Source organism: Acomys minous (assembly GCF_964271855.1).
Source record: "Acomys minous genome assembly, chromosome: 3".
In the NCBI taxonomy this organism is placed as follows: domain Eukaryota; kingdom Metazoa; phylum Chordata; class Mammalia; order Rodentia; family Muridae; genus Acomys; species Acomys minous.
This window is the reverse complement of record NC_140485.1, coordinates 82,506,985-82,523,111: the sequence shown is the minus strand read 5'-3', so window position 1 is coordinate 82,523,111 and position 16,127 is coordinate 82,506,985. Positions and strand designations below refer to the sequence as shown.

The 16,127-nt window shown below is 50.3% G+C and overlaps 1 long non-coding RNA gene across 1 annotated transcript in view; it reads left to right on the top strand.

Annotated features, from left to right (window-relative positions):
• LOC311593954 overlaps positions 1 to 13,081 on the top strand; it is a 22,000-nt gene extending 8,919 nt beyond the window's left edge. The window contains exons 2-3 of the long non-coding RNA XR_014777876.1: positions 9,700 to 9,877; positions 12,494 to 13,081. This is a non-coding gene — a long non-coding RNA (uncharacterized lncRNA). The remainder of the gene's footprint in view (positions 1 to 9,699; positions 9,878 to 12,493) is intronic.
• Positions 13,082 to 16,127: the final 3,046 nt, after the last annotated feature.

Here is a 16,127-nt window from a genome sequence, read left to right as displayed (position 1 = left end):
AAGTGGAAATGACATGGCCCTTTAAGACTTCAAAGCCTGCCCTCGGTGACACATGTCCTCCACCAAGGCCACACCTCTTAGTCCTTCCCAAACAGTTCCACCAGTTGAGGACCAATATGTATTCATATATTCAAATATATGAGCCCATGGCGTCCCTGTCATTCAAACAGCCTCTGGAGGGGAGTAGGCAGTGCTGCTGAGGGACATTTCAAACCAAGTCATCACCAAAGCCTCACTGGGAAGAAGAAACAAGCCAAGGCCTAGGAGAAGTGGTGCAGGCAGCCATGAGGGCGCTCGAGAGATGCCTCCTTCAGAGGGGACAGGATGAGTGAAGACCCCTCCAAGAGGTTCACACCTGCTGAGGTGACAAAACAGTAGATAGGATGGCTGAGCTAAATAGGCAAGAAGAAGACACGACCTATATGGTGTGTGGTCTTGTGGGCCACTTTATTTTTATTTATTTATTTTTTTGTTTTTGTTTTTTGTTTTTGTTTTTCGAGACAAGGTCTCTCTGTGTAGCCTTGGCTGTCCTGGACTCACTTTGTAGACCAGGCTGGCCTCGAACTCACAGTGATCCACCTACCTCTGCCTCCCGAGTGCTGGGATTAAAGGCGTGGGCCACCATGCCTGGCTTGTGGGCCACTTTAAACACTCTGGCTTCTGCTTTGAGTAAGGTGGGAAGCTATGGGAGGCTTCAGCTAAGGGAAGGACAGGGCCCATTTTTTTTTCAGTTTTTCATGCTCTGTCCATGTATGTAGCTATGCTGGATGAGGAATTAGTGGAGCGGGAAAGAAGGTGGACCCAGGGAGACCAGGAAAGAGGCCCCTGCTACCCTACAGATGAGAGGCAGTGATGTTTAAGGATCTGCTGATGAGATTCGAGTGAGGTGCTGGAGGGAAGGAAGGAGGCTGGGCAGCCGTGGTGCTGGCAGAGCGCTTGCCTAGGGTGTGCGAGGCCATGAGCTCTTCTTCCCCAGCGCCACACACACAGTGGGGCTCAGTCGGGAAAGTGCTTGTTGCACACGCATGAGGGCACTCACATAAAAGCCAGACACATCAGTGTGCAGCTGTGATGCCAGCACTGAGTGTGCAGAGACAGGAGAATCCCTGGGAGTAGCTTACTAGGCACTAGAGTTGAATTAGTGAGCTCTGGGGCTAGTGAGAGATTCTGTCTAAAAAAAAAAAAAAAAAAAAAAGAAAAAGAAAAGAAAAGAAAAGGATGGAGAGCAATGGGGGGCTGGGCATGGTAGTAGCACAGCCCTTTAGTTCCAGTACTTGGGAGGCAGAAGTAGAAGCAGGCAGATCTCCATGAGTTCAAGGACAGCCTGCTTTACATAGTGAGTTTCAGGCCAGCCAAGGCTACACAGTGAGACCCTCTGTATTAAAAAAAAAAAAAGGCAATTGCAGAAAACATCTGACATGGACTTCTGGCCTCCCACACATTCACTTGCACCCTCATACATTTTACATGTGTACACACACACACACACACAAATATTTACAAAGAGGAGAAAGGAGAATAACCCTAAAGTTTTCGGCCTGGGGGCGGAGAGAAGCAATTTGCCTGTAACTGAGATGAAGAGTTACAAAGGAAATCTTTTCTGGGTGTCAGGAAGGGTGCCGTCAGAGGCTCTGTCATGCTCAGATGTCCCAGGACAGAGCTTAGACAGAAGTAAGATCCGTACATCTAGGCCAGAGAGGCAAAGTTAGCTGGTGTTGTAAACACAAACTTAGCCGGTGTTGTAAACTGATCCATGCTCCCATTTCCTGTAACAAAGCTCCAACCTCAGTGTGACTATCTGGAGATAGACCTATAACAAGGTACAAGGGTAAGGTCCCCCAAAGGTCCAGCCTGTGCTCTGCATTGTACTTATTAAAGACAGACTGAGGAAAAGTTCTAGATTGAGGAAACTAAGCAGATAGCGACTTCATACAATACGGGCTCCAAGGCCAGGAAAAACTTGCTGACCCTTGCTATGAAAGACAACTGTGTGTGCCAGGCATGTGGCACACACCTTTAATTCCAGCAACCGGGAGGCAGAGGCAGTGGATCTATGTAAATCTGAGGCCAACCTGAGCTACATAGCAATTTCTGAGCCAGTCTGGGCTATGTATTGCGATTCTGTCTAAAAAAATAAAAAAGATAACAGTGGGGCTGAGTGTGATGGCTGATGCCTATACTGTCAACACTTGGAGGGTAGAGGCAGGGGGATCAGGAGTTCAAGGCTGTCCCTACAGGCTACAGCAAGTGGGAGGCCAGCCTGGGCTACATGTGATTCTGTCTTGGAAGGAAGGAAGGAAGGAAGGAGGGAGGAGGGAAAAAAGAGAGGGAGGGAAGGAGAAAGGAAATAAATTACTGTGATCACTGGGGAAATTCGATGGGATGTGTATAGTAGGTAACAATTTTGTGTCAGTGTAAAACTTCCCAATCTAGGTTATTGCTTTGAGAAATATGTGCTTGTTTTTAGCAGTGAGAGTTATGTTTGCAATTTACTATAAAAGGTCAGGGTCGGCAAGATGGCTCAAGGGGCAAAGGCACTTGTGGTCGTGACTAATGGCCTGGCTCTGACCTCCAGGACCCACAATGTGGAAGGAGAAAGCCAGCTCCTATAAGTTATCCTCTGGCCTCTACCCATGCTCGATGGCGTGGGGACCTAATAAGCCATCTCACCAACACGCACACACACACACACACACACACACACACACACACACACACACACCACACACACAAAGCACACACACACACACCACACACAAACCACACACACACACACACACACCACACACACACAAACCACACACACACACACACACACCACACACAAACCACACACACACACACACACACACACACCACACAAACCACACACACACACACACCACAAGACACATACACACACCACACTCCAACCACACACATACACACCACACACACATACACACCACACACACAGCACACACACACACTACACATACACACAGACACACACACACCACACACATACCACACACACATGCACACCACACACACATACACACCATACACACACACATCACATACCACATACACACACACATCACACACACACACACACACACACACACACACACACACACACACACCCTCAAGGCTTTCAACACATTGGATATGTAGTTAAGGGCTAGTTTTTGTCAATTTGATACAGGCTAGGGTCATCTGGGAAGGGGGAAACCTCAATTAAGAAACCACCTCCATCAGATTGGCCTGTAGGCAGGCATATGGGGGATTTTCTTGATTAATGATTGATGTGGGGGCCCCAGCCTATTTATGAGTAGTCTCGGGGTGTTTAAGAAAGCAGGCTACGCAAGCCATGGAAAACAGGTCAGTAAATGGCGTTCCTCCGATGGTGTCTGCTTCAGTTCCTGCCCCGACTTCCCTCAGCGATAGACTGTGATTTGGGTGTGTAAGCCACAGAAACCCTTCCCCCCGCCCAAGTTGCTTTGGAAATAGAAAGAAAACTAGGACAGCAACCCTGAACCTTAGCGCCTCCCGCCTTTGCCTCCTCAGTGCTGGGATGACAGGCTTGTGCCACCACGCCTAGTTCATGAACAAACAATATTTTGATTGTAATTTAAAATAAAAGGAAATAGCCAGGCCAGTTGTGCAAGCCTGTAATTTGTGTTGGAGACTGTCCTGGCTGGTTTTGTGTGACACAAGCTAGAGTCATTACAGAGGAAGGAGCCTCAGTTGAGGGAACACCTTCATGAGATCCTGATGGAAGGCACTTTATTCTTTCATTTTTATTTTTTATTTTCCAAGATAAGATTTTTCTGTGTAACCTTGGCTGTCCTGGACTCCCTTCGTAGACCAGGCTGGCCTTGAACTCACAGAGGTCTGTCTGCCTCTGCCTCCCCGAGCATTGGGATTAGACGCGTGCAACACCGCACCCGGCTGTAAGGCATTTTCTTAATTAGTGATTAATGGGGAAGGGCCCAGCCCACTGTGGGTGCCATCCCTGGGCTGGTGATCCTGAGTCCTATAAGAAAGCAGACTGAGCAAGCCATGCCGAGCAAGCCAGTCAGCAGCACCCCTATATGGCCTCTGCATCAGCGCCTGCCTCTAAGTTCCTGTCCTGTTTGAGTTCCTGTCCTGACTTCCTTCAGTGGCAATGTGGAAGTGTAAAGTGAATAATTCCCTTTCTTCCCAGCTTGCTCTTTGGTCATGGTGTTAAATTGCAGCAATAGAAACCCTAACTAACCAAAACAGGGGCTGAGGCAGGAAGGTCACAAGCTCAGACAGCTTGGGAACTTAGTGAGACCATGCCTCAAAATGTAAAAAGCAGGATGGGAGAGGGCTCGGTGGGTAAAGTACTTGCTGTGCCACATGAGTCTCTGAGTCCAAACACCCAGTAAAATCCAGATGTGGATGTGCATCTGTAACCTAAGGGGCGGTGACTAGGAAGACACGCGGATCCTCACTGACCAGCCAGCTCACCTGGACTGGCAGGTTCTGCATTCAGTGAAGAAACCCTATCTCAGAAAATAAGACAGCAGCCTGGCCGGGCGTGGTGGCGCACGCCTTTAATCCCAGCACTTGGGAGGCAGAGGCAGGCGGATCGCTGTGAGTTCAAGGCCAGCCTGGTCTACAGATCGAGTCTAGGACAGCCAAGGCTACACAGAGAAACCCTGTCTCAAAAAAAAAAAAAAAAAAAAAAAAAAGACAGCAGCCTGGCAGTGGTGGCACACACCTTTTAATCCCAGCACATGGGAGGCAGAGGCTGGTGGATCACTGTGAGTTCGAGGCCAGCCTGGTCTACATAGTGAGTCCAGAACAGCCAAGGCTACACAGAGAACCCCTGTCTCAAAAAACCAAAACCAAAACCAAAACAACAACAACAACAAAGACAGCAAGCAACAGAGGAAGACACCTGATGTTGACCTTTGACCCCCTGCATGCGTTGCACATATGAGCACACATGAACATGTACACATATATGCATGGGTACACACATTATACACTATACACAGAGAATGAATAAGTAATAAAAATCAAAGTACAAAGGGAGTAAAGTTGTCTTAGTCACTGTTCTATTGCTGTGAAGGGACACCACAACCAACCGGGGCGACTCTTGTGAAAGAAAAGGTGTAACTGGGGGCCTGGCTGACAGTTTCAAAGGCGCAGCCCATTATCATCATGGCGGGGAGCACGGTGCTGTGGCTGTGGATGAGAGCTACGCCCTGGTCTGCAAGCAGAGAGAGAGAGAGAGAGAGAGAGAGAGGGAGAGAGAGAGAGAGAGAGGGAGAGAGAGAGGGAGAGAGAGAGGGGGAGGAGAGAGAGAGAGAGAGAGAGAGAGAGAGAGAGAGAGAGAGAGAGAGAGAGAGAGAGAGAGACTGGGCTTGGCACAGGTTTTCAAAACCTCAAAGCCCACCTTCTAGCTACGCATTTCCTCCGACAAGTCCACACACACAATCCTTCTAATCCTTTCAAATAGTGTCACTCCCCGGTGACTAAGCATTCAAATACACGAGCCGCTTTATTCAAGCCACCACAAAAGTGGACAAGGGATGGCTGAGGATGCAGCTCAGCGGTAGACATTGTATATATGTATATATGTATATATGTATATATGTATATATGTATGCTTGGCTAGCATGCATGGCACCCTGATTTGGTTGGCAGTGCCATAACAATATGATATACTACAATGAAATAAAGGAAAATACAAGTTAGAATAAAATCATATGGAAATGTTTTTGGCACAACACAGGACAAACGTAGCTAAGTAGCTGGAAGGGCACAGCTCGCTGAACCAACCACACAGCTGCAGGCAGAATGCCATGTCGGCAATATGGTACTGCAGGTGTGTGTGACGGTGATAGCCCTTCTGTGGTACTGCAGGTGTGTGTGATGGAGATAGCCCTTCTGTGGTACTGCAGGTGCATGTGACGGTGATAGCCCTTCTGTGGTACTGCAGGTGTGTGTGATAGTGATAGCCCTTCTGTGGTACTGCAGGTGTGTGTGATGGAGATAGCCCTTCTGTAGTACTGCAGGTGTGTGTGACGGTGATAGCCCTTCTGTGGTACTGCAGGTGTGTGTGGCAGTGATAGCCCTTCTGTGGTAGTGCAGGTGTGTGTGTGATGGTGATAGCCCTTCTGTGGTACCGTGGGTGTGTGTGATGGTGATAGCCCTTTTGTGGGAAGTTTTAAACCAAACATAGCCCAGCCTGCCCCAGTTGCCAAAGGTTGAATGTTTGTGTTTCCCAAATATACAAGGCCGAGCCCCCAGAATGAATATAATGAATGCTATTGGGAGTCAGAGCCTTGGGAAGTGTCTAGGCACATGGGTGGGGTCCTCAGGACGGGGCCAGTGCCCTTATAAAAGAGGCCCAGATAAAAGTAAGGATAGGTGAATTATTAAACTGGAGGAACTGAGGGAAAGGTAAGAGGCCCAGCGAATTCTTCTGCCCCCTCTACCCTTTGAGGAGACAAGGAAAAGCCACCTGTGGACCAAGAAGGTCTTGGCACACACCAGAATGGCTACTTCCTGGCTTTGATCTTGCAGCCTCCAGATCTGTGAAAAATCCATATATATTGTTAAACCAGGCAGAGTAACTCAAGCTTGGGTACCTCGCTATCCAGGGCTATGTAATGAGACCCTGTCAGGAAAAAAAAAAGAAAGAAAGAAAGAAAGAGAGAGGGAGAGAGAGGGAGAGAGAGAGAGAGAGAGAGAGAGAGAGAGAGAGAGAGAGAGAGAGAGAGAGAAATAAGAAGAGGAGGAGGAGAAAAGAGGGAAGAGGAGGAGGGAGAGGAACCTAGCCTAATAACACTTGGTCCTAGACCCAAATTCTTAAAAATAGAGTTTTAGTGGAGACCTTCAGGTTCCCGGCACATACCTGCACTCATGCTGTCCTTTTTCCATATGCCCAGGGCAACTGTCTCCCTGGGCCCCTCCAGACACTCCCTAGAGCTGCTCTTTGTCCTTTTAAACACTAGGATGATGTTTAGAAGCCATACCAGCTGACCTGCCAGCCTCTGATGTTGGAGACACAGCAGCCTGTTTGAAAAGTCTTCCCAGTCTCAAGGATAGACACAACACACTTCTGCTTTGCTTTGCTTTCAGAAATCCTGAGAAGGGACTGGGTATTTGGCTTGTTCCACTCCCCCCCCCCCCCACACACACACAGAGAGAGAGAGAGAGAGAGAGAGAGAGAGAGAGAGAGAGAGACAGACAGACAGACAGACAGACAGACAGACAGACAGACAGAAAGACAGACAGACAGACAGACAGACAGACAGAGAGATAGGGTGGGGAGGGAGAGAGAGCAATCTTATTTCAAATTTAGAACCCAGTGGACTTTTGTGAGTCAGGTCACCTTGCAGGAGCCTCAGTTTTCCCATCAGAGGAAGAGGGGGTGACAATAACTGCCTCGTAGAAGAAAGTCACTCGTTTGGAAGTGTTCACTGAGTGCTAGGGACGAGTTCATCTATGCTAGGGACGAGATAATAAGCAGAGCAGGTAAACACCTGGGCCTTCTTGTAGCTCCTGGCTTCATGAGAATGGCAGACAGAAGTCAGTGACAGCAACACTGAAGAAAAGGAAAGAAGGGTCATAGGGCAGGCCAGGGTTCCCTGAGGAGCGCAGTCAGGTAAGTTCTTGAGAGTGGCAGCGGCGTGTGAGCAGAGCGCTGAGTGAACATCAGTGAGTAGCTGCAGCCTGAGGTGGGGGCGTGCTTGGTGTGCTTGCAAGAAGGTGAGGAAGCGGTGGAAGCCAACAGGGGAGAGCGAGGGAGAGGAAATGAGAGCAAGGAAGAGGACAGGCCACACTGTGCCACGCACATGAAGCCCTCCTATGCTGGCTGTGCTCACAAGTCAGGGTAGCTTTCCTGTCAATGGCCCGGGACTGGGATACTAGGCGCCCGCCATCCTGCACTTCTGATGTATGACCACCAGGTGGAGACTCTGGGTCGTGTTTCTGCCTTGTAGGTCGTTGATCCGAGCTTTGTTAACACAGAAGCTGGATTGGCCCCTAGTGTCCGACTTAGAAAGAACCTGCATTTCTAAGGAATTCTAGGAGACTTGTTCAGGGACCAACCCACTCTGAGAATCTAGGCTTGGAGCCCAGGAGCAGAAACCAGAGGTACTTTCATGCCACCATATTTGACCTGTCTGGCTCAAACACTGTTTGCTGTTATCTTTGTCTCTGGCTCTCATTTCATTTTATTTTATGTGTATGGATGTGTTGCCTGCTTGTATGTCTGTGCTGCTTGCATGTTTAGCGTCTGTGGTCCCCTGAGACTGGAGTCATTTTACAGATGGTTGTGAGCCGCCATGTGGGTATTGCAAATTGAACCTGGGTCCTCTGTTATAGCAGCCAGTGCTCTTAACTGCTGAACTATCTGTCTCTCCAGACCCTCCCACACACACCCTCTCTTCCTTTTTTTTTTTTTTTTTTTTTTGAGACAAGGTTGTCCTGGGATTTTCTATGTAGACCAGGCTGACCTGGAATTCACAAAAATCTGCTTGTCCCTGTGCTGGGATTAAAGCTGTGCACCTGCCTGCCCAGCTATCTGCCTATTTATATGCAGAGTAAAATACAGGCAGGTCTCTTGCTGCCAAAGCTAATGGCATGAGTTTAATTCTTGGATTTTATGGTGGGAAAAGATGCCCTGCAAATTGTCCTCTGACCTCTACAGACTTGCTATGACACACCACACGTGTACACACACACACACACACACACACACACACACACACACATCACACAACACCACTAAATTAAGTACATGTAAATTTAAAAAAACCACAAAGATGACAACAAGAGTCCTTTCTATAGGGTGTTGAGCTGTTGGCAGTATTTAGTGACAAGGCTAAGCTCCACCCCTTACACTGCCTCTTCTTTTGTCCCCTGCCTGAGTGGGATCAGAAGGGTCCTCAAAGGCCAGGCAGATGCACCAGAAACACGGAGAGGGGTTGCTGAGCAGTGCTAGCCGGGGCAGGTGGCAGCAGGTATCATCAGGGGGGCAGGACAGAATCTCCAGGGTGTCACTCAAGGGCTTAAGAGCAGCATCTTGAGAGCTCTGTGAGCAGTGCCTGCTGTCCTGGTTTGGGTCATTGTGTGACTACAAGGGTGTCACTCTGGAGTGTTGTCAAGAGGTGGGCCCTGGGCTGTGGGCTCTCTGGACCCTGGGGTGTCAGAACACTTTAATACTGAGGACAGTGATGGCAGATAACGTTGGAGACAGTCTGGGGGGACCCCTGGAGTTTTTTTTCTCTCTCAGAGTTCTAAGCTTGTAGGTTAGAAACGGGCCACGAACAGCCAGGCAGCCGGGGTAGGCCTCTGTGGTTTACACACCTCTCCTGGGGTCTTCCCCGTGTGAAGATGGATTTTTCCTGTGTCCAAGCGCTCCACCTAGGAGCCTCATGTTCCTCACTCCATTTGTCCAGGAGTCGATGGGGGAGGGGCTGTCTCCTTGTTGTTGTTTTATGTAGCCCAGGCTGGCTGGCCTGCAACTTATTAAGTAGCCGAGGATGGCTTTGAACTCCTGACCCACCTGTCTCCGTTTCCTCAAGGGCTGAGGTGACAGATGAGAGTTGCTGTTCATGGTACTAGGATTACGGATGTGTGCAGCCACACCTAGCCTTTAACACTCACCTTTCTTTTTCTTTTTCTTTTTTTAAACACTCACTTTTCAATAAAAAAAAAAACCTGGTGCTACAGAGATGTCAAGTAACAAGACAAAGACTTCCCAGTCAGAACTGGGCTGGAGAATGATTGGTCTGTACCAACATGGCCTCTGGAGCAGTGAGGTCACACAGAAGATGAGAGCCAGCAAAGCTTCTGGAGGGACCTGGATCTGGCTTCCAGTGCCTTTGATGTCACCTGGCATGGGCTGGAGGTGAGGAGGAGGCTACAGTGGGTGGGATGCTGAGCCTGACAGAAGCCTAGCCCACCCCAAGAAGGCCGAGAAGGAGGGCATGGATGGAAGAGATAAGTGGAAGAGCCCGTTCCCGCCATAGTTGTCAAAGGGCAAAGGAGTCTGGGCCCAAGACGAAGACGAGGAGAGAGGCTGGGTGGGTGAGGCACCTGTGTGGGAGGAAGCAGAGTCCTGGGCCTCAAGGAAGAGGCTAGGGATGGGGTTGGGGCAGGCAAGGCCCTCCCCTTGCATTTTATGTCCCAGATCACAGCTTGTCCGGCTTTGGTGGGTGGCAGGGCTAGGAGCTGTGCAAAGGGTTCCGTTGGACAGGGGCAAGGTAATGGCAGGGCATGGGCTTATTATCCAACTGTTGTCTGTGGAAGGCGCGTAGCTGCCGGCTGGACTCCCAGAAGGAAACATTTTCCATGGACAGAGCCTAATTCCTCCTCCAGGAAGTGTCCATAGTGTGGATAAGAGGGACAGAAAGACCACGAAGCCTGGAGATGTGCTTGGTGGCTGTACTGTGCTGGTGTGCACGAAGGCCTGCATCACCGCTGAGAGAGCTGACAAATGACTAATCCCAGCATCTGGGAAGCGAAGGCAGGGGGATCAGAAGGTCAAGGGTATCTTCAGCTACGTGGAGAGTTCAAGGCCAGACTGTGCTATATGAGACCCTGTTTAAAAACCAAGGTTCAAAGTCATCTTTGGTGACGTGGAGAGTTTGAGGCCAGCCTAGACCTGGGGCGTGGGGCGAGATACCAGCGTTTTCTATCACTTTGCTGAGGGGCAGTGAAGGGCAGAGCAGAGCCGACGGCTGTGAGCGTGGCCAGGGAGGGCTTCTCTGAGCAGATGCCACTGGGTGAAAAAACCAAAGGGGACAGGCAGCTGCTATGTGCATCTGTGAAGAGTGTTTCAGATGAATGGAGCGGTCAGTGCTAAGACCCTGAGGCAAAAGAGGGTCCGGTAGTGACCAAGAGGGACAAGGCACTATGCCACCATCGATGACAGCACGGGTAAAAGGGGAGTGATAGGAGGTGGGAGGGGCTGGTGCTCAGGGGAAGTGGATCATACGGGGCCTTAAAATCCACTGTAGGAGCCTGCCTACACTAGCAGATGCCTTTGACCCCACCGCTTGGGAGGCAAAGGCAAGTGGATCTCTGTGAGCTCAAGGCCAGCCTGGTCTACCTAGAGAGTTCCAGCCAGAGCTACATAGTGAGACCCTATCTCAAAATAACATTAAAACACTGCTGGGCATGGTGGTGCACGCCTTTAATCCCAGCAGAGGCAGGCAGATTGCTGTGAGTTCGAGACCAGCCTGGTCTACAAAATGAGTCTAGGACAGCCAGGCCTACATAGAGAAACCCTGTCTCAAAAAACCAAACCAAACCAACCAACCAACCAACCAACCAAAACCAAAAAACATTAAAACAAAACAAAACAAAACATTCAACCCCTCAAACCAAACCAACCAACTGATAACACCAAAGGCTGCTATAGGAATGGTGGCTATTTCCACGTATTTATTTGTGTGGAAGGGAGTGTACACCACAGCACACATGTGGAAGGGAGTGTACACCACAGCACACGTGTGGAAGGGAGTGTACACCACAGCACATGTGTGGAGACAGAAGACAACTTTCTGTAGGGAGCTAGAAGCTTCTCTCCTTCCACTGTGTGGCTCCCGGGGATCCAATTCTTGTTGTCAGGGTTGGTGACAATTACTCTTACCCAAGAAGCTGGTGTTGCTGGGCCTCCCATTCCTCTTTAAAAAAAAAAAAAAGATGTTTTTGGAACAGCTTTTCAGTAAGTTGCTTTGAGCTTGCTCTAGTCCTGGCAGGTTGAGCTTCCAATGGGACAGCTTTGTGCTCTCAAGGCTCCGGCACCTCCTTCTCTGGCTGCCTCTGGAGAAGACGTAGGCCAGGAGGCCACGTCTGAAGTGAGAGCCCAGCCGAGAAGCTTGGTGTGGCTGTCTGTCTGTGAGGGTAGCCGCTTGGCCAACAAGCTGAGGCCTTCAGCAACGATGAAAGCAAAAAGGTGTGGATTCGGGAGTAGGGTGACACACACCAGTAACCCCAGCATGGAAGGGGAGAGGTGGGGGAGAACACGAAAGTCTCAAGATTGTCCTCAGCAGCTCAACAGGTTCTAGGCCACTGTGGGTCACAGGAGGCTCCAGTCTCAAAATTACACAGACCAATCATGACACGTGGCCCAGGCTCGCCTCGATCTCACTGTGTAGCTGAGAATGACTTTGAACTTCTGCTGCTCGGCCTCCACCTCCCAAGTGCTGGGGTTATAGGCAACCAATGGCAGCTCATCTGGCAGGCCAGGACTGTACCCCAGCCTTGCCGTCACCTCAAATTTCTGACGCTTAACCCTCTTTTCATCTTCAAAACAGGCTTTTGAAGTTTTGTCTCTGTACCCACTTTCGTTGGGGTCATTTCTTTAAAACCTTAAAAAAACTGATTTATTTAAATTTGTTCATCTGGCAGGGGTGGGGGGACGGGGTGGAGGTAGGGGTGGCAGCAGCGGGTGCTAGTCTGGGACCGTTTGCCTGCAGAGTCACCTCGCTGTCTCTCTTCCCCCGTTTTGGTTTTTCAGGTGAGGTGAAATCCTTATGCTGTAAATCCACCGAGCGTACAAGCCGACGTTGTGTCGTTTCTCCCCAACCATATCTCTATCTGGTTCCAGACCATTTTCCTCCCCGCTAGAGAAAGCACCGTGCTGCTAGGTGCATAGCATTGTAATCTTCATTTCGCAGAAGAATAAACAGAGGCACCAGCAAGTAGTCAAGAGGCCCAGGTTGTTGGGTCAGGGACTGGGGCAAGCTGGACACAGCATGGGCCGGAGCACGAGGGTGACTTGCCTGAACTCTTCCTCACGCCCTGAGATGCCCTGAGATGCAGCCCCAAGGTGCTTCTGGGAAGAGACAGTCTGGGGAACATTCAAAGCTGGGAGGGAGAAACAAACAGGTCTAGGGGCGTGGATCAGTCGACAGGATGTTAGCCTAGTATGAACCAAGCAAAAGAAAGGAAGAAAAAAAAGGAAGACAGGAAGAAACGAAGGCTGAGCTGAGCTGCCGCTCCCCTCCTAGGGTGACACAGCTGTCTTCTTCCACCTGCTGGCTGTGCGACCTTGAGCAAGACCTCTTTTCAATCCTTTTTGGCATTTGTTTTTATTCATTAAAAGTTTTTTGGTACATTTTATTTATTCTGTACATGCATAGGTACATGCCGCAGTGCTCCCGCGGCAGCACAGGAGACCCCGCAGGCATCAGTTCTCTCCTCCCATGACACAGGCCCTGGGAATAGAACTCGGATCATCAGGCTTGGTAGCAAGCTCCTTTACCTGCTAAACCATATCACACCCCCCTCTTAGGAATGTTTTCATATGTACTTATTTTATATGTCTAAGTGTTTTTCTGCATGTATGTCTATATACTGTGTCTGTGCAGTGCTCAAGGAGGTAAGAAAATGGCTTCAGATTCCCTGGAGCTGTAGATACAGATGGTTGCAAACCACTATGTGGGTACTGGGAACTCAACCTAGTAAGTACTCTTTTTTTTTAAAGTTAATTTTAATTTTTATTGATTCTTTGTGAATTTCCTATCATGTGCTCCACTCCCACCCATCTCCTCATCCTCTCATATTTGTCCTCTGCCCCTGCAACCTCCCCCCTAAAGGAAAACAAAAAATAAAATAAAAATAAAAACAAGCAAACGAACAAGCAAAAGCATCTCACCCTGGAAGCTGTGGTGTGTCACATAGTATGCCCATTTGCTGGGAGCTGTGGTGTGTCACATAGTATGCCCATTTGCTGGGAGCTGTGGTGTGTCACATAGTATGCCCATTTGCTGGGAGCTGTGGTGTGTCACATAGTATGCCCATTTGCTGGGAGCTGTGGTGTGTCACATAGTATGCCCATTTGCTGGGAGCTGTGGTGTGTCACATAGTATGCCCATTTGCTGGGAGCTGTGGTGTGTCACATAGTATGCCCTTTTGCCCATTCAGCTTCACGTGCTAATGTTCATTGGACTGAGTCATTGGTCTGGTTCAGAGCTGCCGGCTTTTGCCACACTGCCAACCCTGGATTCTCCCCGGCACTCCCCATACCCCCAGTTGTTGCCCTGAACCATGGAGATCCTGCAGCTTTAGATCTGCCTGAGCGGCCCCTTCATGCACTCCAGCAGTTCAGAGATGGGGTGGATCCTGGGGTGGGCCAACACAGAGGCCTGGATCTGGGTCTGGGTGGAAGCTGAGTTAGTCAGCCCGTCAACTCTCCACGCCCTCCCACTTGCCCACCTTGCCCAGGTGAGGGGCAGGACCAGCTCTCCCACTTTGGAGGCAGGGGCAGCTGTCCCACGCCCTACTGTGATGGCCGGGTGAGGCCCAGCAAGTATCCTTCAGCTTCCTTTTGACTTTAATGACCATTTGTTTATTTGTTTATTTATGTGTATGTGTGTGTGTGTGTGTGTATGTACACACATCTGTGCCTGATTGTGCATACACAATTGCGTGTGTGTAGAGGTCAGAGGACAACTTTCAGGGGTCAGTGCTTGACTTCTACCTCCCTAAGACAGGTTCTCTCTTGTTTCTGCTGCTGTGCTGTGTACCTCTTGCTAGCTGGCTGATGAGCTTCTAGATGATTCTCCTGTCTCTACATGCCATCTCAATGAAGGAGCTACCACACTTGGCTTTTAAAATTTTGTACATGAGTGTTCTGGGGTGTAGAACTCTGTCAGGTGTATGTGGCAAACAGTTTTTGCTTGGTGGTTTGGTTTTGGTTTTTCAAGACAGGGTTTCTCTGTGTACCCTTGCCTGGCCTGGACTTGATTTGTAGATCAGGCTGGCCTCAAACGCACAGCGATCCACCTGCCTCTGTGCCACCACCACCACCACCCACCCCCACCCCCACCCCCCGGCTTTCAGGAGGCAGTTTTTATAGAAAGAGCCTCTGAGCATCCCCACCCCGACGCCTTTGGTGCCTTTGGTGCCTTTGACTCAGGGTCTCACTGCTTAGCTCAGCTCAGCTTGCTTGAAACTGTTTATCCTCCTCCCTCAGCCTGCCCAGTGTTAGGATCACTTGTCTCAGCCACCACACCTGGTCCCTCTTATAGGTAGGTTTAAAATGCAATGCAGGCGTTCACCCTGGGCTCTGGACATGATGTCTGGCTGCTGGCTCTTCCGGCAGCTGCGGGGGCTCAGAGGGGGATGACCCTCTTCACACAGCCCTCAGGCGCTACACCTGGCCCTCCTGCTTCGTCCCTCAGCTGGTCCAGCGCGGCCACCTCCAGCATCGATCCATTCCATGCTCCCATCCCCACCACGGCCGTCACGCTCTGGCTAGGTCTCTGTGTCACGGACACCCATCCACCTCTGTCACAGAGTGTTTCAGATTTGAAAGCAAGGACAGGCATGGCCTTGTGTGACACAGCCCATGGTCCCAGGTCTTGGTGGAATGTGCCTGGGCTGCCTCGAATCTTTCACCAGCCACATCCTACCCTCTGACTACTTTGACTCCTCCCTAAATCGGAGATGACTGAAGCTCTCTTGCACACAAGAAAGTTCCAAGGGATCACCTTTCCTTTAGACCTGGGGGGGGGGGCAGTGGGGGGGGAGGAAGAGGTTTCCAGGGAGAGGGGGGCTTGCTGGCATGCACTCAGCACAGAGCACAGTTGCAAGGGTGTGAGTCAGACCAGCAAGCCACTTGGCTTTCTTTCTGTGCTGGGGATGTGGGAGAGTGTTGCAGCAGAGGTGGGCACCCAAGCAGGAGCTGCAGCGCAAGGCAGGATAGAGGTGAGACAGAAAGGGACACTGGACGGTTGTGTCTGTGTGGCTGGCAGCGCAGGGGCAGGAAGCCTTGCAGAAGTCTTCCACCTTGGCTGTGAACACACGGAAACCTCACACCTCGAATGTGATGCTGGGCCTTGGCTGGCCACGCTTAGACCCCCTTGGAAGGTGGCCATAAGAGCCACCTCTGGCCGGGCATGGTGGCACGTGCCCTTAATCCCAGCACTCAGAAGGCAGAGGCAGGTGAATCGCTGTGAGCTCAAGGCCAGCCTGGTCTACAAAGTGAGTCAAGGACAGTCAAGGCTACACAGAGAAACCCTGTCTCGAAAAAGAAAAAAAAAAAGGAGCCACCTTCTGCCTTGAGTCACAGAAGACCTTGCTCTGGCAGCCGAACTTTGCGAGCACCCCTCTACCAGAGGACTAGCACTTTGACGGCTGTCCCTGGG